The 26,362-nt window shown below is 47.9% G+C and overlaps 1 protein-coding gene across 2 annotated transcripts in view; it reads left to right on the top strand.

Annotated features, from left to right (window-relative positions):
- The window catches only part of HIVEP3 (human immunodeficiency virus type I enhancer binding protein 3), a 373,386-nt gene that overhangs the window by 206,950 nt on the left and 140,074 nt on the right, over window positions 1–26,362 (top strand). The window contains exon 2 of one of the 2 annotated variants that reach the window (XM_008072104.2): window positions 6,862–6,939. The exons of the other annotated variant lie outside the window; for it this stretch is intronic. The gene's annotated coding sequence lies outside the window, so the exon portion shown is untranslated. The remainder of the gene's footprint in view (window positions 1–6,861; window positions 6,940–26,362) is intronic. 2 annotated transcript variants of the gene reach the window in all.

A 26,362-nucleotide genomic window follows, 5' to 3' on the forward strand; every position in this document is an offset into this window, starting at 1 on the left:
TTGTACCTGTAAAGCCTTCAGACAGCTCTAGCACCACCTTCCCAGAAATGTGAAGTCCTTTCTCGTCCCTACCCAGGCCCTCTATGAAAGCAAAATCATGAGATGCACTTGTTCATTTTCACAATGAAATTTTTGTCCTCGTAGTCTGGCTTCTTGAACATACGGCTCTGCCTTCTGTTGGCAGCAAGCATCCTCTGCTTCTCTCGCTAGTGTCCCCAGCCTGGCAGAAGACCAGGAACTCTGTGGGTGCTCTGGGGATGGTCTGGTGCAGTGGTTTGCCAGCTCTGTTCCAAGAAACCCCAGAGGTCCCACAGAACCCTTCAGGGGGTAGCACTGGAGGGAGCTGAGGGAGTGACATGAAGTGTACCCCACTATGCTTCCACCAGAGCACCCCACCTTTATCAGTTTTACAGATTGGTCTTCATAATTTACCTTTGTGGAACCATGTCTTCATGCTCTTTCATTGACATTGTTAGAAAGCCAGAGTAACTAGGAACAGCAGTGCATATGAGTAACACCTAATGCTTCAGCAGAATAGTGGGGAACGTTGTCCGTTGTTTTACCAAAAACCACTTGAGGGCAACCCTTTCGGGTTCCCTCTCACTGTGGGAGCTTTTCTGTCCTCTCAATAAATCCTGCTTTAAAAAAAAAACCCACTTGAAACAAAGGCCCTGGTGACCAATTCCTCTCAGAAATCCACCCCAGAAGAGTTTTACAATCCTAGTTTTCTGATTCCTTCCCACTACCAGACAGTGGGACCCATCTTCATCCTTTGTCATGGCCACTAGTATGGCAGAGCACATTCAACTAGGCATCTCTCTTTTTTTTTAAATTGCATATTTTTTTCCATTATTGTAGTACTTGCATGTAGGCCAGGCATGGAGACTCACACCTATAATCCCAGCACTTTGGGAGGTCAAGGTGGGAGGAGTGCTTGAGCCCAGGAGTTCAAGACCAACCTGGACAGCATAGTGGGACCTCATCTCTACAAAAAAATTAGCTGGGCATTTGATGGCACATGTCTGTAGTCCCCTACTCAAGAGGTTGAGGTGGAAAGATTGGCTGAGCCCAGGGGGTTGAGGCTACAGTGAGCAGTGGCATGCCACTGCATATTAGCCTGGGTGACAGACTGAGACCCCCGACTCAGAAAGAAAAAAAGAATACTTGCCTATTTCCTAAGAATTAGGGAATGCAGACAGGTAGAAGAAAGCAAATACATATATATATTATATATATATATTACACATTGTGCTTCTACCCCCCCAAGCTGTTGATATTTTCATCTCTGTCTCTATTTTATGTTTATATATAGTTTTCACATGGCTTTATTCATAAGATTTTTTCTTTCTACCTGTGATGAAACCATCCTGTTTATAAACCTTTGTAGCTTTGTAGCTTCTCAACCTGATATCTAGAACAGTTTCATATTCCACATCATTATTAAGGAATGCATAATATTCCATCAATTAGATCAGAGGTCAGTAAGTGTTTTTGTAAAGGGCCAGATAGGAGATATTTTCGGCATCTTGGGCCACACTGTTTCTGTTCCAACTGTTTTTGTAGCCCAAAAGCAGCCGCAGATGGTATGTAAATGAATGGACATGATGTGTTCCAATAAAACTTTATTTATAAGAAGAGGCTCCCACTGGATTTAGCCTGCAGGTTGTCAACCCTTGGAATAGGTGTACCCTCATTTTCATGGGTGCGTTAGCCCTTGCCATGTGTTGTCACTTAAATTTGCTGTCACTAGTCAGTGTTTCAGTGTTAAGAATAACACTGCATGGAATTTGCTTAGAACTTTTTTTCCTTAGACTATATTTCTGGGAATTGGGATGACTGTGCCCAGAAGTATGGATATTTGTGAGGCAAAGTTCCTGATGCATGCTGCAAAATTGCCTTTCAAAAGCACTCTGCCAATTTGCACTACCAGCAGCGAAGTGAGAGCACCCATTTCCCCAAACCCTGAAAGTGCTGGAAGCATCCTTTAAAACATCTACTTCAGCTCCTCCTGCTCCCTTACATCTAGATTTTGCTTTTGTCCAATGTTTTTTGAGCCTCAATCTGCACTTTTATTATCTAATCTCTCTCACATCCTTTTTGGAAGGAGGCGAAATTTAAGCACACATTTCTGGATTTTGTAGTCTGTCATTCTGGGGTCATGTTCAGAGGGTGACAGGAGCTGAGCGAAACAGAGTCCCAAAGATCCAGCATGGCCTGTAGGGCTGCAGCTGTCTTCTGCTGGTTGAGGGACCACCAGGGGTGGGCACTGATGAGCCCCCCAGAGCCAGCATCATGGTGTGCCAGGCCGGAGCGAAGAGAGGCAAGCGTCTTGGAGAGAAAAGAACAATATGGTGAGGAGGGAAGAAAGTGGGTTTAGGGATCAGCTGGATGTAGGCGTTCATCCAGACTCCATGTGTGTGAGCCTGGGCACGTTCTCTTGCTTTTCTGAATTACCCAGTTTGTCATCTGTAAAGGGCACAAAAAGGTCAAATGTGCAGGACTATCATGAGAGTTCAGTGTGATCCTTTATACCAGAACCTCGTACAGTGCCTGGCATGTAGGAGAACTTTGTTAAGTTGAAATGCCTTGCATGCTAGGGTCTTAGGAATGATGAGAAATAGATAAAATCAATAAAAAGAGAGAGTATGGATCCAGCACCCACCACATGGGGGCTCTCAAAAAATAACGGATGGATGGATGAATGAATGGAACTTGGAAGTCAAACAGCTGCAGCTGTTCACATATAATCTTCATTGCACTTCCCTCTCTAGGGGTCATCTCCCTTCTCTGCAAAGTGGGTCTAATGAACAAAGATATTGACAGGTGTGCACAGATGAGGAAACAGACACGGGTAGCTATATAGTTTGCCCTGGGCCTCAAGGTCGGTGTACGCAAGATCCAGGTGCCCACTTCAGGCTTGCTGTGAGGACTAAATGAAACAAGAAATTAAAGCTTCTGGCTCGCCAGGTGAGGTGGTTCAAGCCTATAGTCCTAGCACTTTGGGAGGCGGAGACAAGAGGATTGCCAGAGCTCAGGGGTTCAAGATCAGCCTGGGCAACTTAGCGAGACCTCGTCTCTACACTGAAAATCAAAAAATTAGCCAGGCGTGGCAGCACTCACCTGTAGTTCCAGCTACTTGGAAGGCTGAGCCCAGCAGTTGAAGGCTGCGGTGGCCATGAGCATGCCATTGCACTCTATCCTGGGAGACAGAGTGAGACTCCATCTCAAAAAAAAAAAAAAAGCTTCTGGCTCAATGGATGTCCGTTCCTTCCTGTAAGCAGGACCATCTGCCAGCCTCAGGGTCTTAATGGGGGAAACAGAGTACAGGAAGGGTCTGCAGCCACCACAGGGACTGGGACCAACTCAGAGGCAGCTGCACGCCGGCTGTTCATTGCTGGCACTGGCACTTGTGAGGAACTCTCCGAGTGGATTCTCCAGAGGCCCCCTTCCCAGGGGGCCATTTCCCACGCAGCTGTCTCGCCTCCACAGAGCCCAGCCCATGCTGGAGCCAGATAGATAATTGTCCTCTTCATAGCAGCCTTTTGGCCAAGAGGGTGGAGCCTGGGCTCTGCTGACAAGCCTGTCCCCTGCAAAGGGATCCAAAGCCCATGTGAGGCAGAGGGTGGTGGAAAAAATGCTTAGCACAGAATGAGTTGACCCCTAGGATGGGCTGCATCAGGGCGAGCTGCTATTGATCCTTTTAAATTCACTGTCACTATGGCTGCAGACTGGGGCAGGTGTAGGAGGCTTTACCTAGTCTAGGCACTAGATATGGATTAGCTCTTAATCCTCACAACCCCATAGATGGTGAACTGTTATTATCCTTTCTTTATAAATGAAAAATGGAAGCACAGAGAGATTAAGTAATTTGTCCAAGGTCCTATAGCAATAAAATATCAGAACCAGGATTTGAACCAAGGCAGTTTGGGATCAGAGTTCATCCATTTAACTTCCCCCACACTGTGATGGCTCTCATAGTCCCTGCCCTCATGGAACTTTGAGTCTTTCTTTTTTAAATAGCCATGTTAAAATAACACCAGCAATAATTGTTTTATTTGCTGAGAAGCAAACTGGATAGTGAGAATTGAGAGTGAATGATCTGGTGTGTAAAGTGCTTGCCATCACAGGGCTGGCGATCACAGGGAAGGAGTCAAGGGAACTTTGGTCCATTTTCTTTCTTTTTTTTTTTTTTTTGAGTCAGGGTCTCAACCTCCTGGGTTCAAGTGATCCTTCTGCCTCAGCTTCCCAAGTAGCTGAAACTACAGGCACATGCTACTATGCCCAGCTAATTTTTATATTGTTTTTATGGAGATGTGGTCTCTCTATGTTGCCTAGGCTTGACTTGGCCCATTTTCTACTTCAGCCTTGACCGCTGTGTGTTCTTTGGCAAGTCTTGTCACCTTTCTGGGCCTCCATTCCTTTATTTATGAAATGGATTGTTAATACAGTACCTAGCCTATCTTCCTTCAAAAAAATTTTGTGGTGATCAAATGAGTTGGCAGATGGAAGCAAGATTTCAAAATAGAAAAAGGCACTGGGCAAGGGTTTGTTATTCAACCAACGTGAAAGCTTCATATGAGTATGAGAACAAATAAATGAATGAATGGTCTTAGCAGCCCTGCAGCTTGGCTCCGTGGGTGACAAAAGGCTCCCTTCAGATCTGTGAGGGTTTTTCAGGGTCCCAGCAAGGTTTGGTACCCTTGACCATGTCCCACACCTGACTTATGTGAGCTTCCACCTGTTCTAGTAATCATTTTTATTTTTATTTTTATTTTTTTGAGTTGGAGTCTCACTCTATCACCCAGGCTGGAGTGCAGTGGCACACTCACAGTTACCCCAGTGTCAACCTGCTGGGCTCTGGCGATCTTTACTCCTCAGCCTTCCAAGTAGTCGTAACTACAGGCAAGCGCTACCACACCTGGCTAAGTTTTGATTTATTGTAGAGACGAGGTCTCGCCAAGTTGCCCGGGCTGGTCTCGAACCCACGGTCTCAGGCAATCCACTCACCTCGGCCTCCCAAAGTACTGGGATTACAGTCTGAGCCCCGAGCCTAGCCGCAATCATTTATTAATGTCTGCTGGGAAACCCGCCTTGTGTTAAACTCTGTGGGGAGAAAAGATGACCTTGGAGTGGTCTCTGCCCTCAGGGGCTCACAGGCTAGGAGGAGAAATGGTCATAATAGCAATGTTAATAATAGCAACAATATAAACAATCGCAACCAGCAATTACTGAGCATTTACCACAGGTTGGATAGTATGTTGAGGTTTTGTACACAACTCTAGTCCCCATTTTATACGTGGAGAAACAGATTCAGACAGATTATGTAACTGACCCAAGTTTACATGACTCTGAAGTCATGGGGTTGGACATGAACATGAACTGAAAAGACAATGTGGATACAAATAACTGTACTCTGAGGTAGAAACTACTGGGTACCCTAACACAGGGGCAGGGGCAAACCTCTCAGGGTTCAGAAGGAGAAGGGAAGCAAGGTGGTGGTGGTGATGGTGATGGTGATGGTGATGGTGATGGTGATGGTGATGGTGATGGTGATGGTGATAGTGTTGGTGATGGTGATACTGCTTCTGCTATTGTCAATAGTAATGATGATGATATTGATGATGGGAATGATGGTGATGGTGATGATGATAGTGATGATGATGGCGATGATGATAATCCTTGGGTGCCCATTCATTGAGATCCTGCTTTGGGCCAGACCCTGATCTGGGTGCTTTCTACTATCTTGTCTCATTTAATCCTCATAACAACGTTCCAGTGTCAGGATTACTAACTCCTTTTGCTCTCGAGGACTCTGAGCTGGAAGAGGTCCAGTGGCCTGCCCAAGAGCACATATGCAGTCTGACCTAGGCTTAAGCTAAAGTGTGCCTCATTTAAGCTTAGCAGCTCCTTACTATACCAGGACTGCTAACCTGTGGACCACAGGGCTGGGCATCTCAGAGATGCTCCATAAATATCTGTTGAATGAATGTTGAATGGATGGCTCCCCAAGGACTCAAAGCCTTACTCCTAGGAGACATACATTTGACATGTCTCAAATGAGTATGTGTAACTATTGTTTAAATAGTGCTGTGATTACTGAAATACAAGTTATTTGTAAACCACTATGTTTATTGTATTGTTGTATAGTTTATATTCTTAATGAGAAGATACTAGGTTTACAGTTACCATCAGGAGGAGTTTTGAGAAATAATTTCACATAGAAAGGAGTCATGTGCTGAAAATGGTGGAAGCATTCAGCCAACCTGAGTGGCATAGTCAAAGTTCTTTGCCTAGGGTCTGGCATAGGGATCACTTGGAGGAAGAAGGCAACCCATCAGGCTGGAGATGGGGAGCCTTTGGCATTTTTCTGGGTCTACTTGGGTCTTTCTTACTGGACCTAAGCTGTCACTGTCAGGGACTTCATCTCCATAAGATCTGACACCAGCATCTAATAGTTTCCCAAATAGCTACTGAATGTTCTCATGGATAAATGAATGAATAATGAACAAAAGAATGAGTGAATTACAATGAACAGTGCTCAGGGAGCCCACGGAAGCTGTTTTCTCCAAGGAGTGCTTAAAAGTGAGCGTTCCTGGGCCTGAGAACAGGACTAGCATGCCGTGGGGCCCACAGGGACAGGGGACTTGTGGCCTTCAGCTCTGTGCTCAGATTTTGAGGCTGTGGTTGCACCCCCAGGGGCCTGACCTTGACCCTGTAGTAACCATGTTGGAGAAAGGGTGGCGGCTGGGACTTTGCTCTCAGCAAGGCTGTGCTCACCATTTTTGGATGCATTTTTCAATCTCAAATGAAAGTTGACAGATGGCAGTGGTATAATATTCTCACTTTCTCTACTTCCCACAGGCCTCCTTCCAACAGTCCTCCAGGCTCTAGAAATCTCCGACACATCTCAACCATGAGACCACGGCTGGCTTTTGGCAGGTAATTGCTCCCTATCACCCCCCCCCCCGCCGCCCCCCACCACCACCACCACAGGACACAGAACAGTTTCAGCACAGCCCGAAGGCTTTGTTTTGAAGCCAGGAGGTAGGTGGGGATGACCTTAGCCTTGGGTGGGAAGGCGGAGCTTCACACTCTACTTCAAGAGAAGAGCCGCCCAAATGCCCAGAGTTCTGCAGCAGGCGTTTCTGCAAGGGGCAGCAGGTGGTGATGGGAAGGAGTCCTGGGACGGGAACCAGGGAACTGGTTCTGACTCCAGGTCTGCCTTTATTGCTTAGAACAGTGACAAGCGAGTGCCCTTCTTTCTGGTCTCTATTTCCTTTCTGCAGAGTGAGGGAGTGGGACTCTGAATTGGGCAAGCCTCAAGTCAGCCATTCTAGGCTGTGGCCAAGGCCATGGGATAGGGCAGGCGCAGTGGGGACACGACTGCAGGGCTGTTTCCTTAGAGCCAGTCTCCTCTTGGATTGTTCTGTATACCTCAAATTCATAGAAAGCCTGGGCCGGGCTATGTGTGCCCCAAATGTGTGTATGTGTGCATTTTGGGAGGAGCCAGTATCCCTTCTAACAAACCCTTCCTGAAGTTGAACAAAGACACAATCACCAGTCCTATACCCACCCTGCCAGGGCCTGGTCACCTGGACATCATTTGTTACCTATTGTGTTCTACCCTCCGTCCTGGGCCCTGAGGCACAATGATAAACAAATCAGGGCATTGCCCTTCAGAAGCTTCCATGCCAGTGGAGGAGATGGACATGAGGATAGCCACAGTACAGCAAAACCTTTGAAGGTGGGGTGTCCGTTCTGACTGGGTTTGGTCATAGGGGTGGTTCAGGGAAAACTATTTGAAGGTGAAACTTGAACTGGGCTTTGAAGGATGAGTAGAAGTTCACCAGGTACAAAATGGAAGAAGGACATCCTGAGTTTCAGGGACAGCAAGTGCAAAGGTTGAGTGGCTGGGACATGGGGTCCAGAGGAGGGGTGGTGGACATGAGGCTTGGAGAGAGGCAGGACTCTGAATGCCATGCCAAGGAGCTCCAGTTGGGTCCTATATGAGCAGGAAAGGGAGACAGACAGTTCTGTGGTCCTGAGAGAGGCCTGTGAGCAGGGGAGGGAGTTTGAGGGAGGCTGAGAGTCGGAGGAGGCGCTCATGTTAGAACCCTCAGCAGGGCCCAGTGCAAATGCCCACTGCCGAAGCATCTGTGGCCCACACTGGGCTTGGGGGCTCCACGGAGGCCCTTCAGGTCTCTGGGGTCCTGTCCTGCGTGACGCTGCCACTCTGCCTGCGGGGCCGTTGGCATTGTATCCTTCTTCCCTCACCCAGCTCCCCTGCTCTCCTCTCTCCCTGAAGAACCATCACTTACCTGCCTCGGGCAGCAATCCTGTTCAGATTTGGTGTATCACCAAGAATCTTCAACCTTCTCCACACCACCTGCTTGTCACATGGTGGCTCTCCCTGTGCAGCGAGTGATACTTTGCGATTTTATAGTTTTACAGTATCCTCTCTTGGTAGGACTCAGAACACTACCACACCTGATGCCTCGTGGTGGTGTGGCAAGTGTGCATTCTGGGTCAAGGTAGCCACGCTCTACCCCTGCCCTGTCCCTCCTTGGGAAGCCGTGGAGCCTCCCAGCCCCGAGTCTCTATAAAATATCTGTTCTGGAAATGCTCCCAGAGTCAAAAAAGTGAATGACAGCCCAGCGCCCACCATGCGAGTGGCATCGGCATGCTATGCTCTCAGCCATCTCACGACCCTGTGATGTGGCAGGTGGCTGCGGGTGGGCAATGCCAGCCTAGAACACCTGCAAGTCTTGGGTTTAAAAGTGGCCTGAGCATGCGTGATTTCAGGCCAGTGGGCTTGATTTTCCTTTGAAAAGTTCACTCAGCAGACTTTTCCTGACTCCCACTCTGGTCCTGGCACTGGTGGACACTGGGGGCCCAGACAAGAACAGGGGGACCTCCTCCAGAAGATACATGAAAGGAACAGCCACACCCTGTGAGCAAGAAGAGCTGCAGAGGCCCATGTCAGAAACGAGAGCAGTGCAGGAGGGCAGGCACAACGTTCTGTAGGGGCTGTGGCAAAGAAAAGCACGTGTGGGAGAGACCGTGAGCATTGGTGCTGGAAGGATCCATGGGAGTTCCTTGAACCAGCAGGACTTTGGGAGGGGAGCAGAGGGTGAGGGACCCACATGAGCAAAAGCCTGGCATGGGGAACACCCTGATGTGTTGGGACCTTAGTGGTTGGTGTCTACGATGATCTGCCCAGCTCCCTGTGATGGAGAGGCTTTCATGGGAGCTTAGTACCCAGCACTTTCATCCGCTCAGACCTCGTCTGGAGGACCACACCCAGGACCAGTCCCTACAGGTTAATGGAGCATGGATGAGCTCTATGACAAGGCCAGATATGCAATCCCAATGCCTCTAAGGTAGTGGGGGAACGTCTAAGACTGTTCTTGGTTGGGTTGAGGGCACACGCTACCTGCAAACTCCAACATAAACCTGAAGGTGTTACAGCATTTGTGCTGGGGTTGAGGTGACTAAAATCAGTCCCTGACCAGGGACAGTGAGGGAGGCGGACAGGGCCTGCATGCCCACAGTGGTCTAATGGAGGGGTGTCCAAAGGGACTGTAGGGGAGGGAATATCCAGAGAGCAGGAACAGGGTGGGCACCGTAAGGAGAGAATCTGAGCCAGATGGTGAGGACAGGAATAACTACCACAACAAATGTTTACTGAGTGCTTACTACATGCCAGGCACTGTTCTGAGAGCTTTACACAATTTTACATACTGCCTGCACAATAGCTGTGTGAGTCAGGTGCAGTCATTACCTTCTTTTACAGATGAGAGCTGATGCACAGAGAGTCTGTGTAACTGGCCCAAACACACAGAGCTAGGATGTGGCTTAGCCAGGCTGAAGCCAGGCAGTCTGGTCCCAGAGTCCATGCAGGAGTGACCCTGGGCAGCCCCTCTCTAAGCACTAGAGGTACCTACAGGGTTGGGGCTATGCCCGTCTTGCTCAAGCACGTAGTAGGCACTCAATAAAAATGTGTCCACTGACAAGAAGGCACAAACACATGAATGAATTTGACCCTGAAAGAATTGGGGCAGAAAATGGGGCTGGGGACAGGTACTCAGGGAGAGGGAGGAGCTGTCACAGGAGCTGCAGTTCAGGGCACCTGGGGTTGTCATGGGCTACTGCCAGGCCTGGAGCGCTGGAAGGCTGACAGGAGCCAGATGAGGGAGAGCTTAACTTACACAGCCTCTCCAGCCAACTCTCCTTGTCCCAAAGACTTAGCAGCTGCCAACCCTCTTCCCAGCCTGTGCCACCTCAGGAAAGGGAGGATGCTGTGCCCTTTGTGCCCCCACATCACAATTTGTCCCCCATTTACTCAAAGGTTCCCATGGCCAGATCTGGTAAGAAGACCACGACCCCCAGAGGTGGTGAAGGGGCTCTGGAAAGAATTCAGAACCCACTCCTGGAAGGGGTTGCTCTCTGAACATTTGAGACTCTGGGGGGTGGGGTGTTTTTATTGTTTTGTTCTTTTCTCAAAGACCCTTCCTGTCTTCAAGCTCAGTGGCCAAGAATGGAAAGCTAGGGTTGGGATTCAGCTCCATGGCTTCCTAGCTGGGCATTCTTGGGTGAGTCAATTCACTTCTCTGTGCCTCAGTTTCCATCTCCAGAAAGTGGGAATAAAAACACTATGGGATTAATCGAGGCAAGGTTTGGGGAAACTCAGTACAGCACCAGGTGCAGTGAGAAATAGTTCCTTGGCCTCTTGCTTTGCTTCTGGGGCCTCAGTTTCCTCCATAAAATGAGAGCTGGATAATGCTGATCTTTAATGCCAACCAGCCATATTCATATATTTACACACACACATATATACTACATGCCTATTACATGTACAATTTAATCACTTGTATATACTTAACATAAATTTATAATTCACAGCATCTTTTTATAGTATATTCTTCTGACTTAAAAAGTAATACAGAGCTAGGGCTGTCGCCATGCTTCCTGGCTTTGGCCCCTTCTCCCACCTTGGGGAGGTGAATCTTCTCTTTCTCTCTCTCTCACTAATTTACTTTAAATAAACTATATTTTCTAATCCTAAAAAAATAAATATAAAAAGTATTACATATTTATTGAGGCATTTTTGGAAAGTGCAGGAGAAGAAAAAATTTCACCCACTGTTCCACATTCATGGTGGAGATATTTAGTGAATTCCTCTCCCACCTTTTTCTATGCACATACACAGATTTTTTTTCCAATATATTTGAGATCATACTCTGCATTCTATTTTTTCTTTTTTTAACTCAAGCTAAGCTATTGAGCCAGGCTGCTGGGCAGGACCGTCTGTCCCTGTGCTTGGGAGGAACCAGAGGCAGCAGCTGCCACAGCTGCTGGGTGCCTGTCCCCCTCACTCCTGCCTGGGTGGCTGCTTGGAGGCATCTGACCTTCGGATGTTCTGTGCCTCTGGTGGGTGCACATTTGACACTAATTTTAGCTTGGCCTCTCAGGCCCGCTGGCCTTGGGGCCCTGCACATAATGGACGCCTTATGTAGACAGCTGCCAATAGTGCAGGAAAAAGCGTCCCACCTTAAAATGTTCCTCGTTGCCCGCCAGCGCTCTGCTCTCGGAGAACAAGCCAGCTCCCTGTTCCCTCTCCCACCAGGAAGGGGCCATTGTTGACGTTCATGGCCCAACAGGCTGCGCCGGTGGGCAGGTGGCCCACCAAACACATGGGAGATTGCTTCTCTGGATGGGGTCATGTTTTTACAGGATAGGCTTTGATTTGATCTGGAGCAGCTGAGGGAGACTTCCCAAGAAATTGCAGGACTGCAAGGTGTCTGAACTGCCCTCAGGTGTGTGCATGAGGCCTTCTGGAGTCTCACCTTAATGTTTCAAATACATCAAACATGTACAAATGTACAACATTATTTGACCTCCCATTTCGTCCTGGAGACAGGCAGGACGTGTGTGTTAGATGGTGATATTCCCATTTGACAAGGGAACTGAGGTAGATGGAGAAGTCGTGTGCTGGAGGTCACACAGCAAGTTGATAGCAGGGACTTGACCGTGAATGTGGGTCTCTCTCACTCCAAGTCCAGTACTCTTTCTGGTCATCAGCACCATACATCTAGGTCAGCTCGACCAGGCCCATATCCATCTGCTTTGTGTTTCCTCATGTTTGGTATTCTTTGTCTAAAATGGAAACACTTTAATTTTCACCTGAAAAGGAGTACATGTTCATTGAAAATAAATATACCTAGTTGGTCTGTTTCTGAAGCACAAATTGAACTGTGACCAACTATTACTTCAAAGTACAGAGTATCCTCCTTTGCCCACAGGATGAAGCCCACATACCTTGACCAGATGTCGCACTCCATGGCCTATTACCCGCCAACCCCCTGAATTTGAATCTAGACTCCCCCAACCCAGCATTGGATATCTCTCTTGTGGCACTTGGGTAGGGTTGGAAACTTTCTTCCTGATCCACCTCCTGACCAGAATGGAGGGCCACGAAACGGGAGATCCATAGCTACTCATCCCTAAGTCCCCGGGGCCTGACCTGGGCCAGGCATGGAGTCAAGTCCAGCAACTGTATTGGTACTTACCCAGGGTCCTTCATGAGAAACCTGAGCTTTAACCCAGGCTTAGAAATAAGCTTTAACCCAGCAGCTGCCAGCCCAATAAGGAGGTGGCTGCTTGGCAGAACTCCCAGGAGGCAGCAGGGCCGAGTCAAAAAGCCCTGACCCTGGGCAGCCGGGTAGAGGAATGGGGAGAAGACATCCCCAGATGTGTGCTAGAAACCAATGCCCCACCCCCTTGGCAAGTCTTTCTCCTCCCATCCCTCCCCTCCTCAGTTGCATGGCAACAATAATGCTGGTATCCTGTGTCCCCTGCCTGACAGTAGCTCTTTGACTCAAGTCCAGAGTCTTTAGAAACAGTTTATAAGAGCAACATCAAAAGCTGCTCTGGGGAGTGGAGCGTGGGGGAATTGTGTACAGAGTGTCTTGACTTAGTGAGGCCAGGACCCTCACTGTTTGACTCCATGCATAACTCCTTTCTGGGCCACAGCCCCTCAGCCTCTCAGACTTGGGTGCTCTGGAGGCTATTATGGGAGAGGCAAGACCTTTGGAATCCCACAGCCCTGGCTCCAGCCAGTCCTACCACTTTCTAGCTAGAGGCTTCATCTCTCTGAGACTCAGTTTCCTCATTTGCAAAATGAAACTCGTGGTTCTAACTTTCTGGGTGTTGTATCTTATGGGAAAGTGCTTTTCAAAAAGTCTATCACAGTGACAGGCACAAGATAAATAATTGTGTTTCACTTCTGGGGGCTTCTTAATACCTAAGAGCTTCCCTGAGCAATACCCTGGCTGTTTGGTAAGGGTGGCAGGCTCTGGGGAGAGGTGTCAGGACATGTTGCACATGACACGCCAGTTCAGCATGAGCCACTTCTCTCACTCTGACATGCTCTTGGGGGTTTAGCTGGGGACAAGTCTCTTGTTTTCTAATGGAAGCCCATGAAAAGGAGGATTTTTATAACAGATTCATTTCACCTCAGTCAGCTTTCCAGGAGAATGTCTTTCTTTCATTCATTTATTCGTACATTTATTCATCCTGCAAGTATCTCCAGAGCTCCGGCCACCTGCCAGGTATGGCAGGGGATACGCAAACAGGCCATACAGGAACCTTGGCTTCAGGGAGCTCACCATCTAAACAATAATTGTAATTCTGGGTGACAAAGTGAGACGAGGTATGGGAAAGTTTGAGTGCCAAGGGAGAGACTGATCGCTTCCTGCAGGACTGATTGGAAAAGGTTCCATGAAGAAGGTGGCAACAAAATGAGCCAGGTAGTAAGCACAGAAGGAAAAAGACCCCATTCTCCAAAGATTTAAAAGCATAAAATAACCTAGAATAAACTTTTAAAAATATTGCAAATTGGTCTATAAATGAAATGGAATCTCAATGGAAATCCCCCAAAAATATATTTTATAAAATGATTTCAAAGTACATTTGGAAAAATAAACATGGATGAATGATCTAGAGAAAAAAAAATCTGTGTTGGTGGTAAAGGAATAGGCCTGTGGATCAAAGAACTGGAACAGAAGACCCAAGAGTACATATGAGCGTATGTGAGGGTTTAACATGTGAAGCCATGGCGTTGAGAATTAGAGATGAAAAGGCCAATGATTCCCATCATGTAATAAAGACAGACAGCTAGCTATTTATAGGTGTGGGGAGAATAAAACTGGTTCCATACCTCAGTGTTTGCACCAAACTAAATCTTGAGATGATCAAAAAACATGAAATCATAAATGTACTAAAAGAAGAACAATGAAGGAATAAATGTATCATTTCAATTGGGGAATTCCTCCTTAATATAAAAGCAAATTCAGAAACTGTGAAAGAAAATAATTAAAAACCCATGGACAAAAAACCCCCACAATAATCAAGGTTGAAGGATGACAACAAACTAAGAAAAGTATTTCAGCGTAGGTATGAAGAGTAAAGGGTTAATACTGCTAATCCACAAAGAGCTCTTGTAAATGAAGTAGATAAAGACAAATTGCCATAGAAAAACAGGCAAGAGGATGTGAAGAAGCAATTCATAAGAGATGAAATGCAAGGAATAGGAAGCCTGTGAAGAGTAGTCACCAGTGGTCAAAGGGTGCACATTAGAGAAACAAGATGTACTTTCGGGGGCCCCTTTCAAAGAATGAGAATACTTGGGGTGATGCTGAGTGGGAAACAGGAATGCTCACATGCTGGTAGTGGGTCGTGAATTGATACACAGTTTCTGGAGGGGAGTCTTCAGATGCGCCCACCCTACAACTCAGTAGTCCACTTCTAAACAAGTAGCCTAAGGAAACAATCAAAAAGTGCCCAGGATTGTGTATAAGAAGGCAGCAGAGCACACTGGTTAAAAATATGGAATCAGAGATCAGGGAGACCTTGTTTTAAGTTGTGTGACCCTAGAAAAGTTACTTAATGTATGTAAGCATCAAAGTCCTCTTCTGCAAAGTGGGCATAATGGTAATTCTACCTTCACAGGCTGTTGTAAAGCTTAAATGAGATAATACTTATGAAACTCTTAGCAGAGGCTGGGCCCATAGCAAGTGCTAAACAAATGTTAACCTTTTTATTATTACCAAGAAGGATATTCATTATAGTATTGTTTATAATAGTGAGTAATGGAAAACAATCAAATTTTCCATCAATAGGGAACAACTGGTTAATGATTGAAGAAACAGGCACAATGATGCAACCGTCTGAAAACCTGTATTTGTGGACATAGAAAGATGCCTTTGACATATTTATTATGTATGACTTTTAAAATTCTTGTCAAGGGAGTATGGAAGGTTCACTCCAAATTGCACAGAGGTATACATCCTTGTATGTAGAAAGATGTAGTTGATTCTTGTTATTCATGGTGGTTGAACATGTTCTGTAAAGTCCTCACAAATACTGAATTAGTGAATACTGAACTGTTGCTCCTAGGAGAACTATAGTATCAGGTTCCCACGAGCTTCAGGTCACAACAGTTTTGTCAACTGATCACCACATAACCTTGCTTTATGTGTGTTTCTGTTTAAAGACATCTTAGTTAACATAGATTGTTGATTCATTAATACTGAACTCAGGGCCAGCAGCACTACAACTCCTGCCTGATCAAAGCATACCTTGCACAGTTCTTGCACCTCAGTAAGATACATCATGGCTCTCTTGTGCTTGAGAACAGCAGACAGTATACAACACTGACACTTGGGGCCATTTTTAAAAGTAAGATCACAAAAAGCACAAGGATGTGAAAAATATGGCACTAACTAGACACACAAGGAGCACTTGTTTACAGTTTGGGAGCTGAAACAAGAAGGCAGAGAAGCACCTTGTTCAGCCTCATCTGGGAACATGCACATCAGATGACTCAAAATTTTCACCACTCTGCACATTAACAAATAACTATGAAAGTGAGTATTGATTATGGAATTACAATAAATTTTATTGAGTAGATAAATTTACAAATACGGAATCTGTGAATAAAGGATTGACTGTATATAAAAAGATAGTGTCTTAGTCCCTTTGGACTGCTGTAACAAAATTCCATAAACTGGATAGTTTATAAATAACAGAATGCATTTCTTGCAGTTCTGGAGGCTGGGAACTCCAAGATCAAGGCAGATTCGCCATCTAATGAGGGTTTATTGGTCTGGCTCATGGATGTCACCTTCTTGCTGTGTCCTCACATGGTAGAGGGGACAAGAGGTCTTTCTTGGGCCTATTTTATAAGGACATTAATCTCATTCATGAAGACTGTGCCTTCAGGACCAGATCACCTCTCAAAGGTCCCACTTCTTGACTCTGTCACACTGAGGGTTAGGATTTCAATATATGGATTTTTGAAGGACATAAACAAAGTTTCAGACCATAGTAGATGGTCATGTTAATGGTAGTTATGTGGGAGTCAGGATTTAAGGGGATTTTTTTTTCCATTCTTTTTTATACTGATAATGCTCTAACTTTTTACAGTGGACACATATGATATAATCAGTCAAAGCAATAAAGCTGTTTTTAAATTTGGAAAGAAAACTTGTCACTGGTGGTACTCCACTGTCAAGATAAAAAATCCAAACTCATTAGAATGATATAAAGATAACCCCTTTATATTCTGCTAACAATGTGCCATACAGACTTCTAAGCCCCTTGTGTATATGAATCCATGTACTTCTCACCAAGAAAACTCCATGAGATAGGCTCTGTTATTATCCCCATTTTTTGAATAAGAAAACTGAGGCAGAGAGAGGTCAGATAACTTATCCAAGGTCACAGCCAGTGAGGGCAGAGCCCAGATTTGAGCCCAGGCAGTCTGGCTCCAGAGCCCACACTTCCAGCCAACATTCTGCGAGTGCTGTTCAGTCTCCAGCCTGGCACTGGGCTCTGGAGATAACTAGGAGGATCTGACCAGGCCCCCACCCCAAGATAGTTCCAGTCTGTGTTGAGGGTCTGTGGAGGGGGTAGGCAACAGGCACTTCAGGTTCATGGAAGGGGAGGCCTTCCTAGCCCAGCCTGAGGACTTGGAGAAGGTGTCTCTACCCCAGCTCTCACTGTCCCTGGATCCTGACTCCCTTTCCTTTCTGGCTTCTTTGCAGGCAGCCACGCCCTCCCGCAGGGCATCCCAGCCCTGACCACACCCAGCCATCTCAGCTCCCTGAGGCTGCCACGCCTCTCAGACTTCACAGCCCTTCTACTCCCCCACAAGACTCAGCTCAAAAGTTTTCTTTCTCAGCCATCAGGAAGAAGCCACCCTGACCTCCCCAACAACCTGATCCCTCTCATACTTCAGAACTTTGTGGCGATTATCTCACCTGTCCACTTCCACCCATGAACTTGTGTTAGCAATCTGTGTCTCCCCAGCACCCGATGTACTCCTCACACACATTATCTATCAATAGAAGTATGTAGAACACATAAATGAGCAAACAGATGGAAATACTTAAGAGTCTGAAACTACCCCCAAAGACCTAGGCAAACTGGATAGTAGCAAAGTAATTGTTGAAGGCTGCCAAGGCTTCAGAGGGCTGAGCTGTCTGGCTAGAAGCCCATGAGACCACAGGATCGGGAGGCAGAGCTGACAAGGCTGTAAGACCAATATTAGCCAGGGTGTTATTTCTGTGGCTTCTGAAAACTCCCACCCTGGTGGGGAAGACTAAGAAAGGTCCCATTCAACTTGCCTCGGTGCGTCCAAGGGAAAGGATGGGGTTTGAATTGGCTGGGCCAGGGACATCTTTTCTAAAATAGCTTCATGCATATTCAACTGCTCCCTGAAATAGTTGGGTGGCTATTTTAAGCAGCTTCTACTCACATGCCCACACATGGTGGCATCTACCTTGAGCATGTAAACCAGCAGGAAGCAATGAAAAGGGTACAGGAGGACAATGTTAGGCTTTGGGTTGTTCTGACCACTCCTCCCCAGGTGTGTTTTTCCTCGCAAGGACTCTTACATGAAGTTGAAAGTCCTGGTTACTATGACAACTCACTGGAAGAGGTTTTCTCATTTAGTGACCTTACCCACCCAGATCCCAGAAAGCACAGATGCACCAGGGCAGCCCCTCATACACAACCCCCATACACAGAAGCCAGTTAGTTTTCTCCTGAGAGAGTCCCTCGGTGCCCATTTTCTCATGATTTATACACAATGCTAACGGATTCCTAGCAGATAGAAATGGAGGCCAAGGGAGGTGGGTGAAAGTGGGACCCCAATAGCAGGGGTTGAGGGTACAACAGCCAATCTAGCTGTGATGGTAAAGAGAGAGCAACTCTACAAAGGAAACACTTATTCACAAATATACAGAAGGTGCCAAAAAATGCATACATATTTTAAAAAAGGAAAAAACTGTATTAAAATTGTAATAATCAATATATACCAATAACAAAAGATGAATACAAGTCAGGTTTGACTTCTGCAATTACAAGTGGTTACCATCAGTGTCCAGAAACTTCTGATTACAGCAAACTACTGCAGGACTTGTTGCTGTGCGAGGCCTCCCAGATCCTCCCTTGTGCATATCACGCACAGTACCATGTCTTAAACATCACAAATGCGTGCAATTGTTAGGCATGTTGGAGGTTCTTTTGCTTACTCACAGAACTCCACACATTCTCGAATTTCAAATACCACTTCAAGATGGTCTTGCGCTCCTTGAATGACAACCGTGCTTCCGTCATTTTCTTTGGCTGTCCTGCCTGTCACATGGTGACGCTAGCATTCATTTGATTAACGCCATCCTTTGAGTAAACATCATACTACACATTGCTATGGTAATTCAATTCAACTTTGAAAAGTAACACATAGATAACATCTCTTAAAATGTGTATACGTTTTTGGGGCACCCCCAGGGGTGTACTGAAACACCAATATGTACCTTGTGCTGTTTGCTGGGACAACAAAGATAAATAAGACTCAGTTCATGAAATGAACAGGTTAAATACATACTTGTAAGTATCTTTATTGAAACTCTATAACTTTGTTTCCTCAAAAAGATTCAGAAAAGACGTTGGAAATACAATGTCATAAGTGATGGGGCTGGAAATACAATGTCATCCACATGGAGACTAAGGGGAGACTAAGGAGGGAAACAAGTTTTCTGGGGAGGTTGAGAGGTGAGTTTGCACAGAGAGATCAGAGTTCGCCTGTGAGACGGGCAGATGGTGCCCAGTGTTCCAGGCGGCAAGCACCACATGTGCAGAGGGACAGAGGTGGGAAGCAATAGGTCTTAGTGTGGAGCACTCCCAGCTTAAATGGCCAGAGCATGGTTCCAAGGGGGACGTGGGATGTTGAGAGGAGGGGGATGCCTGAAGCCCCATCTCTGGGGCCTCAGAGGCTCTGCTATCAGAAGAGCTCTCTGGGGCATGATGTGTTTGAACACATTCTTGCCCACCCCAGTCCGTCTGGAGGTCTCCCTGTGTTATGACAGAACAGTGACTGGAAAAAATGAGATTGTGTTAAAAGTTTCACAGTGAGAGAATGAGTTAAAACATCATTCCACCTTCTCAGGAGATGTGTCAAAACATTAAAATGAACTGAGAGGTGGAAACCTGGACCCCAGAAGGAGGGCCGGGAAGGGACTGTTGTGGGGGCCCTGGGCCTCAGCCGGTGCAACCATACAACAAGAAAAAGCATTTGATGTCTGAATTTTTGTCCTTTCTGTGGCACCATGGACACCCAGAAAAAAGTCTGTTTTGTTCAGGACACCCTGAGAAAGGCAGGGAAGCGCGCCTTGAGACCTTTTAGAAAGATGGTCACTCAAAAAGGGTCAGACGAGAGCAACAGATGGAACCAAAGGGGACGCTTGTGACTCTCTGGGGGTCACCTGTCCCACAGCCTGACCACATGTTATTTACCAGTTGGCTTCTCTGAAGGCTTCAAGAACCATCAGCCGGAATCTTGGCGCCCAGAGGCAGCTGCATCTTTCTGCTTGTTCATCCCTGTCATGCCTCCATCTGCCTGCAGCCTCTTTATTCTTCACTTGTTCATTCATTCTTTCATTCATTCATCCAGAACTGTGGCTAGGAAATCATTGGTTTTGATACTGGTTTCTTCACTGAATTTTCAGGGATCTATGAAATTGCTGAAATGATAAGAAAATTAGTGCATATCCCATGTTCATTTTCTGAAGAGAGAGCTTGTAGCTTTCAGCAGATTCTCAAAGGGGCGGGTGACTCAAAAAAGGTTAAAAACCAGTGATAGAGGTGGGAATTGCTTTGTTTTAAAGCAAATGATTTCACCTCTTGGTAGATAAGCAGGGTGAGTGAGTGCAGAGTGAAATTCCCAGATGTGAGCTGAGCTGTCTCCAATGATGAAACAGTGTCAGGGCCTCTGCCCTTGCCGCCCACCTTGAGCGTGCATTCGAGGCAGCCCAGACAGCTCTGAGGCCCTGGAAGCCCCTTGGGAGGAAAGCAGGATCCACACTTCAGACTCTGCCCTGCCTCGCTCTCTCCTCATCACAGTTTCTGTGGGGTCCCTGCACAGCCTGCACTCGGCAGAGCATGAGGAGGCCCTTCTGGTTCAGACAGATGTGGAAAGTTGGAAGAAGTCTGAGCAAGGACAGAACACACAGGCTGAAGTTGCAGGGGTCTGGGTGTTGGGTGAGGCTTTGAAGGGGCAGCTGAGTTTATTGATCAGCTGTAAAAGGCAACTTGCATCATCTTGACTGGTAAGAGTCTCCATGGCTTTCTGTCTCCGAGTAAAATCCAGAACTTATATATAAGGTACCCATGGTGTGACCACCAGCAAACTTGGCCTCAGGGCCTTTGCACTTGCTGTTTCCTCTGCCAGGAAACATATGCACATGGTTCAATCTCTCATTTCCTTCAGTCTTTACTTAAATGTCCCCTTCCCAGTGAAGCCTTCTCTGGTCCTCTACTTAAAATAGGGCAACACCTCCTACTGCCACCAACCCCTTTCTGTGTCCTTTTTCTACTTGGCCTTTCTTGATAGCACTCAGCACCACCCACCTTGCCACTGTCTACATATTGTGCCCACTGCCTGAAACAGGACCTGGCCCATAGTCGATGCTAAATGAATATTTGTAGACCCAATGAATCAGTTCTTGCAATGCTCCTGTGTTGACACACTGCAATCGCATGTTGGTCCTGAAATGCCTCTGCAGGGTGGATTTTATACTCTCCTTTCACAGATGAGAACTGGCAACTCACAACAGCTGCAGCGACTTCCTGGGTTCTGGGTTCTCAGAAACGCTGCTGTCTGTTTGTCTCCCATCCTTACCCCCAAAGGCTTTGACACTTCACTGGGGCTCCCTGGGCCACACCAGAGGCTGGCTTGTACATGGATTTGGTCAGGAGCTAGAAGTACGTAGCAAACTCTTACAGTCCAGCTGTGCCAGGGTTCAGAGGGCCGGGAAGCAGTTGGGCATGTGAACTCATCAGAAGCAAAGTCAAGGAGAAAGGAGACAATTGTGTGGGACTTTGGATGGGTTCTTACTCCTCGTGGTCATCCCATTATGATCTTGCACATCAGCTCACTTTTCTGAAAGGGATTACTTAAATGGAGACCTCTCACTTTGCAAGTGCAGTCTAGGAGCCAAAAGCAAGCCCAAAATGCATCGAGACAGCCATGACGTAAAGCAGCTCCACACATGAGTCGGTCTACTTGCTGTGATCAAATCCATCGGTGCCCACTTCCCCACTGCTACACATGAGTCTAATGCACTCCTGCCTGTGGGAGCAGGGGGTATGCCAGACAGCAAGGCGGGATGGAGGGAGAACCACAGGACAGGCTCCCCACAGGCGCTGGTTACTAAAAAGTATAAAGATGAGGACCATGCAGAAGATGCCGTAGGGAACTTACAATCCAGCAAAAGAAACAGATGGAAAATGATTAAGTCTGACTGTATTTACCTATCAAAACCCTTGTCTTGCTTCAAAAAGGATTCAAGGTAAAAATTGGGATTATGATATAGAAGTGCTGCAGTGGAGGAGAGGCTGGGCTTACCAGGGAGGGAATGTTTGCTTTCCCTTGGGGGTGCTGAGCTGGGCATGGGACGGAGCAGCATGGCTCATTTGGTGAGCTCTCAGGAGCCCAAATGGCTAGTGTGTGGAGCGCATACCATCCATCCCAGGTGTGAGCTGGGAGCCAGCTCCCTGAAGGAACTGATGGTGCGGAGAAAACAGGTGAATGGGCAGAGACACGTACTGTGTCTGCGGACGCCCCTCCTTGCTCTCAGGAACCTGCGCTCAGCATGGAAAGCCCCAGACTAACGGGCGCAGCATTTCCTGTGGTGGCTGAGGCAGATGTTCCTGCAGGCCTTGGTCCTCCTGCATCCCTGGCCTCAGGCTGCACTCATCATAGACTTCCGCTCTGAGGAGGAACACCTTGCGTTCACAGCAAGGTGCCATTTGCAGAGTTTACAGAACAACATCACGTGGGTCCTCTCAAACATTCCTCTGCAAAGAAGACTGCAGGAGTGTGGGTTTTTCAGTGTGTGGATGGAACAGCAGAGGCTGAGACTCCAAGTGCCACTCTTGGGTTGTGCCTGGAATCCAGCAAGAGGGGCAAGGGCCCTGTCCACACAAACATGCGACTGATAGGGCAGCCGTAGGCATTTGGACATACAGCAGCACAAAAAGTTTCTGTAGCTAGTGGGAGGCTTCGGTGTCAGACTGAACCAGTCCTGCCTTCCCAGCCATGAGTGGTGTTCCCTCACCTCTCTGAGCTCCAGGGTTTCCACCAGTTAAGTGCAAATAAGGGTGCACTTTGCAAGGTTGTTGTGAGAATTAGAAGAGATGATGCATGTGAGCACTGTCACTGATGTCAAGAGCCAGCATGGCTTAAGGGCATAGTCTGTGGCAGCCTGTTATCTCATCTAATCTTCCAAGCAACCTATGAAGCAGACACTGTTACCTGGACTTACAGATAAAAGAAACTGAGTTCAGGGAGGTTGAGGAACTCATAGCCAGCAAATTGATGAAAACCTGGTTCCAGGGCCCCAGCTCTGAAACACAAGGCTCTACTCATACCTCCTCTTGTTTCATTTATGAACCTTTGGCCCGCACAGGCTCAGTCACTTGCCAGGTCTATGGAGGTTACCCTGACCCCAGCAGGAGGGAAGTGCCATGGGACTGCACAGCAAGGAGTCCCTGGGGTCCCCGAAAGGCCCCTGAGCTTGACCCTGGAGGAAATGGTCAGCAGCTGTGACCTCATGAAGGAAGGACTGGAAGGTCACAGGCATAGGCAGAGCCCATGGCCAAGATGGTTTTGGACTAACAAAGCGGTGAGCTGGAATCCAGCAGGCTGGGCTTCCCTTTCCCACTTCCTTCCTGTGCCGCCTGTCTTGCTGAGTCACCTCCAGGAAGTCAGGGCGGGGGGGCGGAGCGCAAGGAGACCTGGGTCCTCGGGGGCCTGTCCCCACCTCACCTCGTGACCTAGGTCAGCCACTTCCTCTTGCCGGGGCTCAGTTTCCACGTTTGTCAAACAAGCAGCCTGGCTCAATGTCAAGGTCAGGCAAAGGGCTTTTTCAGAGGGCAGTGCTTCTGGGAGACAGGGCGGATGGAGGACCACAAAGCTGGTAACCAATTAGGGACTAAGAATCCTCAAACTCCGTAGCAACACCCCGCACCCCACACAACTCGCTGAGTTCCTCCGTGGGTTCAGAGGGTCACCAGCAGTAGTGGGGACAGGACAGTGGTGGAGGGCAGATCTCTGTGTGCTGGAATGGAGATGGTCATGGGGGACAGCTGCTGCAAAGGGCTGCCGCAAAGGGCCACTTCCAGGCTCTGAGCCTCTTCTAACTTAGCTCCATGCTCTGCCAGTCTCCTTTGATTCATGCCTCTGAATTATTACTGAGTCCTGGGCCCTGGTAGAGGTTAAAGTAGATGCCCCAGAATTCTCAGTGCAGGTATAATCTCATGGGAAAACACACAGGTGCTAAGAGCCTCCTCCCAGCTGCCAGCTGTGGCCACTTCAGCCCTGGGCCAGGCAGTGACCTTTCTCTTTACTCAGACTCAAGAAAAGCTGTTTTTGCTGCAGAAAGTTCCAAACCTGTTTATAAGTCCCTGAGGACTCCATGTTCTGAAGTTGCCGTGAATGCATCTCTGCAGTGATTAATTGCTAGCACTTCACAGCACCAGCTCCGAGATGCAAGGACATCTGTGGCTAGGGGGCATTCCCATAAGTGAGAGGAATGTGTCCCAAGGCCCAGGAGGTGACACGGGTAAGGGGCAGAGTGTCATCTACCTGTGCCTCCTGCCATTCTGGGAGTGGTGGCAATAACGAGGAAGGGACTACAGGGCACAGGGCTCCAAATGAAAGGCTGTTTCCCTACCAACTGGGGTCAAGGTGCCTTTCACACCCACCCTGATGTGGCCTTGTCCACTGCCTCAGCCTCCACCCTCAGGTTCCTCCTGCCCTTGGGGCTTCAGCCTTTCCCCTGGCCTGGATAAGCCCACCCACTGTGTGGTTTCATGTTTCTCTGTCTTTGCACATTTCTCTTACCCTGGACCACGCTTCCTCTCCCTCCCACCTCCAGTTAGCTATCCTTGTAAACTCTCTTTCGAGACCCAATGTGTATGTCACGTCCTCAAAGGCATCTCCCTGCTCTCTCCCCATTCCTCGGCAGCACCTCCGAACACACTTCCATAACTTCACCTTCATCCTGCTTCACAGCGTTGTGGGTACATGTCTGTCCAGCTCCTCGAGCACCGGAACTGTGTCCCAGGCTGAGCCCAGGGCCTGGAAGGTGTCTGTTGGAAGGAATGGAAGTGAAGTCCCCAGAGCACGACCCGGAGTGAGTTTCCGTGGCCTGTTGCTGTGGGCCTGGAGGCAGCGGGATGGTGAGGAGGCCTGGGGAACTGGGGTTGAGTCCCCCTAAGACCTCTGCCACGAATAGGTGCTGCATCTTCAGGCACCACCTGCCCTGGCCGTGCTGCAGTTTCCTTTTGAAAAAACGGATGAATGCCTCCGATTTTTCTAGGACTGATAACAGTGTGGCATTTCTGGAAAGTCTGTAGGGCTGCTTAGGCAGAACTCCTAGAGATGCAACCATAGGGCATCCGGTGGGTTCTTCCTGTGACTTTGCTGGCCCGTTCCATCAGCCTTCCCAGTGCCCGCTCAGGGTGGGGCCAACTCAGGTGCTAGGGGTACAGGGAGAAGTCAGACTTGGTGCTCACAAGCTAGATAGGGAGACAGACACATCTACAGCCGTACCAAGAGCATAGAGCATCATGGGAGCAGGAGGCATCCAGCCCTGAGCCAACTTTGGAGGGCTCAGAGAAGACTTCCTGGTAGGGACGACCTGGGAGACCTAGGGAAGCATGGTTCACCGTGAGCGCAAAGCATGGAGCCACTGAGTGTGGCCCATGGCGGGGGCAGAAGATAACCTCAGTGACTCCAGTGCACGGGGTGTGTAAATATGTGTGCCCATGTGCATATGTGAGAGAGCCCACAGAGGGGCTGAGAGGTGAGAGGGCCTGGGTTGGCATGAGTTATGTCCCCCGGGCCCTCGGGGAAAAGCTTTCCAGTTAAAGGACTGGCGAGTGGAGGCTGGGCTCCCTTGATTATGTAATAGCCAGGGAAATGTCATCTGGGAGAGCATTAGAGGAAGGAGGGACGTGTCTGAGCAGGGCTTCACCATTCCCAGAGGGGAGCTGGGAGCAGATGTGTAAACGAATCAGGATTCGCACATAGTCAGAAAGGACGACCAAGCTGGGGCAGCCAGTCCATCTAGAGGGAGGGGACATGTCAGTCGCAAGGTTGTGGCAACGGAACTCATGTGCAGCCAACCACGAGGTCTGTGTTCCAGCTTCTCCCTCCTTCTTATCAGAGTGGTCTCCAGGGAAGGGGGTGGGAGGGGCTGGGCTGGCCCTGCACCCTTCTGGCCCAGAGGATGTGTGCTGGGCGAGCTGTTTCTATCAAAGAATGCAGTGCAAGGGTGCCTTGTCTTCTGTGGCTTATAGACTAACCCTGGGGCCACGTGGGCAGAAAGCCTGAAGCCACGTGAACACCAGCTGAGCACCCTTCTGTATGGCTTGCTGGAGAGAGAGCACATCTCATTTTATTTCAACTGTGAGTCACTTCTGGGCCCCCAAGAGCCAACTCTGAAGCCCATTGATAAAATACACAGGCCAATTATCTGCTTCTGGGGAACAATAAGGGCTTTGGAATAAGATGGGTCCTGAGCCTCGGTTTTCTCATCCGCAAATAGGGAAGAATATTAGTACTCCTTCCTTAGATTATTACTGTTAGGATAAAACAAGTGTGAAATGCTCACTCGAGATCTTGGCACATAATATGTACTCAGTAACTGGTAGCTATGGTTATTTTTATAAAGGTAAGCTCCCATAAGGGGTTTGTCCTATTTGATTTATATTCCATGGACTGTGTTTTTTAAAG

Source organism: Carlito syrichta, unplaced genomic scaffold (genome assembly GCF_000164805.1).
Source record: "Carlito syrichta isolate Samal-C Ts95f unplaced genomic scaffold, Tarsius_syrichta-2.0.1 Scaffold314850, whole genome shotgun sequence".
Taxonomy (NCBI): Eukaryota; Metazoa; Chordata; class Mammalia; order Primates; family Tarsiidae; genus Carlito; species Carlito syrichta.